At 47.2% G+C, this 4,643-nt stretch overlaps 1 pseudogene; it reads left to right on the forward strand.

Moving 5' to 3' along the window:
- Positions 1–745: 745 nt before the first annotated feature.
- On the forward strand, positions 746–864 carry LOC146012796 (U2 spliceosomal RNA; annotated as a pseudogene).
- The last annotated feature ends 3,779 nt before the right edge of the window (positions 865–4,643 follow it).

The following is a 4,643-nucleotide window of genomic DNA, read 5'->3' on the forward strand; positions in this document are numbered from 1 at the left end:
AGAGCATTCAATTTTTAATAGTGTGTGTGGACTTACCAGGGCTTTCTCACATTCACTTCTTGCTGTCCCAAGATGTTTTTCATCTGTCCACAGGGACAGTGCTACTCACACCGTAATAGGTAGTGGGTAATGATGCTGCAGTGCTTCTAGCCAGGGTCTGCTGCTGCTGCAGTCATGCAGATATTGCCGCTTTTCTGAGGCCAGTCGGTTAATTTACCCTATTTATGCCAGCAGGGGCGACTGTTCTCCTGCTTTCACTGCTCTCAATGGCGGCTCCCCGACTCTCAGCTCCCTCCGCTCTCCAGCAGATAGTGCACCAATGCACACTCCTTGTGTGCCTAAGCCCACATTAGCCTCCCAGACTCGGTGGAGACCTCAGGTGCCGGGTAATGACGCGGTCCCCCACGTGTGATGACACGGTCCCCTCACAGAGATCCTGCTGCCCGCTCCGAAATGCCGACACACGGCGAGTGTTCAGGCGCCGGGAATTTACGCGGGGTAACGCGTCTCCGGATATCTGGCTGCAGCCGCTCTACGGGGACACCGCATCCAAGGTATTTAGCCAGAGGAAGGAGGAAACTGTAGCGGCCATTTACTTGTGCCGCTCGCTAGCATACATCCGTGGGGTGGCAGAGGGAGAGTTCATCGGCTGGTAGCGGAAGCTCACGCCACCGTGACCCCCGCCCCCTCCACCAGTGTTGGTATCCGAAATTTGGTTTTGCTTTGCTCGGACCCCATTCGGGTTATCGCTTCTTGGCCTTTTGGCTAAGATCAAGTGTTGTTTTCCATAGTTTGTCACTTTTTTTGGGTAGTGTGGTCGACCCCTACGGGCCTTCCATTTCCCCAATGTGCCGAAGATCTCATCCTTTTGGGGAGAGCTTCAGTCCCCTCGAGAACAACCCCGAGCCGCAAGGCGGAGGGAAGTCTAATGCGGGTCTCTCCAAACCTTCGAGTGTGGAGGACCCACCGTCCTAACCCTTCCAGAGGTTGAGGAAATAGGGTCTCTCTAAGCTTCGGCGAAGAGGACCCACGATCCCTAATTTCCCCTCTTCGGCCTTATGGCTGAGAGGGGTTAGGGGAAAAACGGGGCCCTTCTCCTTTGGAAGAGGGTCCATCGATCGCACGGCCCCCTATGCACGTGTTTAGGCACAGCACTGGTGGTGGGAGCACACCTCGGGCTCCCTGAGTTTCTTCAAACTCTTTTCAGAACTAGACACTTGGTCTGCCAGGGTAATCAGGGTTCTCCTTTCTGGGGGACCCTGGGACTTTGAGGAGGGATCAGAGCTGCTGTTTGGAGCCAGTGTCAGCTGCCAAAATGAATGTGTGAGGAATACCTTCAGGTTCCAGTTAGATGCCTCAGTGACAGGGCAGATGAGGACAGTGCGGCATATTTGGGTAGAGATCCTGGTACCCCTGGGGTGAAGAAGGAAGAAGTATTTTGTATCCAGGAGTTTCCAGCTGCAGGGAACTTCGATATTATCTTTATCGACCGTGAAACCTGCCTGAATGCCTACGAGAGGGTAAGACAGCACATTAATGATCCAATTATGAAGGGAATTGCTATCTTGCCCTTATTCATGGGAGCTGAACGCCCTATCACAGTCCATATGTATGACCCCTTTGTAGAAATTGAGCAAATCCGAGCCTTTAGCTGCGCTACTGTTCCTCAGTAAAAGGGGGGGGGGGGTGAGGCTACAGAACTGTGTGGGCATCTTTAATGCAAAGACTCAATTTTGGGTCCATTTGCGCCTAGATCCTGGAGGTATTGGGGGAGTCATGCACCCCACTTAAAATTTTTCTATTGGTCCTGCAAGAGGTTACCTATTCTATTCTGAGTAGCCTAGATACTGCAGAGACTGCTTAAAATTCGGCCACACTAAGGATGAGTGCACTGTGGGTAAATGCTGCAGGAACTGTGGTGCCCTGGGACATGCTGCTATTGACTGCCCCCATGCCAAGAGATGTGATTTATGTGGTAGTTTGGAGCACTTGATGAGAAACTGCCCTAAAAACACTGATCTGCACCATGGCAGGGAAGGGGTTAACAGCCGGAGCTTCCAGCCTGCTGTGTCTGCTGCTTCTACAGACACTGTACCTAACCGTGCTTCAGGGAACATGGCCGTTGCAGCAGGAGAGGAATCCCTAATGGCGGGCATTATGTCCGTTATACAAGCGGATTCAAATGTCCGCAATGTGGTATTTGGCGCCATCATGCAACAGCGCAGTGAGGAGAGGGAGGTGCGGGCATCCCCGGCTGGGGAAGCCCACGCGTCAGCAGATGGGCGGGCGTGGAAGTCGCAGTCAGCGGCTGGCTGTGCCCAGTCGCATCTGATTGGAGTGGAGGCGGAATTCCCTGCACTGCCGTTGGCTGTGGGGGTTGACCAGGCTGGTGGGGGAGCTGGCGCTGTGCCCACCTTGCATTGGGAAGTCACGGGGAGCGATGGGGACACAGACAGTGACAGCAGCGCTGACTCTGTCATCCCCGGAAGTTATAAGGAGGAGGAAGAGGAGGATGAATTTACAGAAGTCATCAGGCATAAGAGAGGAGGCACGGCTGCTAGCGCTGTCAAAAGGCAGCATATGGAGCCACAGACATGTGCTGCTACTGTGCTCACCTCTAATCCTTTTCAGAGCTTAGAGGAGGAAGAGATGGAGGTTACTTCAGATCGCAATGCTGGTACAGTAATCCAAAAATTGTCTCTGTGCAGACTGTTAGCTGTGAGGGGGAACCCTCGCAGGTCTCTCTACTCTGTGCTCAGCTGGCAGCTTCCTGAGTCCTGTGATGATACTGCTCCAGCAGCTTCCCCTGGTATTGATTTCCTGGATGAAGCAGATGTCCAGTCTTTTATGGAAGCATGTAGTGGCACCTGAAAAATGCTTTGCTGTGTATATAGTGTTTTTAAATGTCTTGCAGCTTTTATGTTTTAATGTTTTGCCTTTGTGGTCCTTAAAAAACTCCTGGCATAATGACTGTCTATTGTCTCCCTAAATGTCGGGGGCCTTAAATCACATGCCAGGAGAACTACCATCTTGCAAGATTTGGGGTGTCACAAAGGAGATATTATTTGCCTGCAGGAATGCGCTATTGCATACGCTCCGCAGGACTCCGAATGGCCTGGTGGAAAAGTGGTATGGTCAGGATCTGTAAATAACAAAAATAGTGGGGTGGGGATTTTACTTAAAAGTAAAGATGTAGTGTTAGAATGTCATATTATTATAGAGCCGGGGAGATGCATTTTAGCTGAGTTTTCTTTTAAGCTTCGTTTAATAAATGTGTATGCACCGGCGGATAAGAATGAACGGTTTGAAAAAATTGTTCTTTTTCTACCAGGGAGGTTGCCAGTGGTCCTGGTGGGGGACATGAACTGCATTATGGAAGTGAAGGATAGACAAGGTATGAGTGATAGTGTGATTGATACAACAGGACGAATGTTAAAAGTATGATTGCGGATTTTCATTTGGTGGATGCAGCGTATGAATGTAGTAATGGAGTGCCTGGTTTTACGTATAGAGCGGATAGAGGTGGGATTGTGTCGCGACTGGATCATTGTTTTGGGGGAAAGGGTATGCGGTGTGTGGATGTTGTACAGAGGAGAGTGATTTATTCAGACCATGAATGTTTGGAGTGTGAGAGTGGTGCGCAGTATGGTAGGGGTGTATGGAAATTGAATGTGAGCCTGCTTGAGGATGAGGAGGTGAAAAAGCGATTTGTATTTTTGTATGAGAAGTGGAAGCTGCGTAAGAATGAGTTTGATTCAGTGATTGATTGGTGGGTATGGAAGGTGGGTGACTTACCGAAGAATTGGACGGAATGTTGCGAGAAAGAAACGTATGCAGTATGATAGTTTGTTGAAGAGATTGAATTTTTTGTATGAATTGAGAGAGCTAGGGGATGATGTGGAATATGAGATTCAGCAAGTGAGACGTGAAGCGAATGTATTATTGGAAGAAAGGGGGCGACAGTTGATGTATAGAGCGAAAGTGAAGCATATGGAAATGGATGAGAAGTGTAGCAGATTCTTCTTTAAGAAAGTGTGTGGTGGTGACAAGGACATAAATGAAGTATTGGATGAGATATGTGATATATATGTTCAATATATGTTCAACTTATCCATAAAAAACCACTATGGATTTCCAAATGAACATAGAACATCCCCTTCAGCTTAACATGCATGTGAATTACTATAACTCTGTGTCCCCTGTGTGTGTATATACCACACTATACAATAAGAATCTCTCCTCCTCCTTCAAGTTTTGTGAATAACCCTAATCGACATTCCTCACTGAGAATAAGCAGCAACAACAGTGATATCGATAACATTGTTTACATTTTATGTATCAGAATGTATTTACTCTTAATATTTTTATCTCCGCTTTAGAATTTACTTTCACGTGTATTATAGTTTCAACATTTATATATTAATTATATAATTTTTCATTTTATTTCAATATCTAGTAGTATTATTATTTATATATTAGTACAGTTTTATTAGGATACGCTTTCATGTGTACTACCACTTTTTTATCTGGTTCTTGCTATCTGATATTGGATACGGTTGCTACTGACCTCTATCGCTATGATCAAAATATTCTTCTACTATAGTACATATCACTCTAAATTATAAACAGTAGTGGTAATAAAT

Source organism: Crinia signifera, chromosome 6 (assembly GCF_055691185.1).
Source record: "Crinia signifera chromosome 6, ASM5569118v1, whole genome shotgun sequence".
Taxonomy (NCBI): Eukaryota; Metazoa; Chordata; class Amphibia; order Anura; family Myobatrachidae; genus Crinia; species Crinia signifera.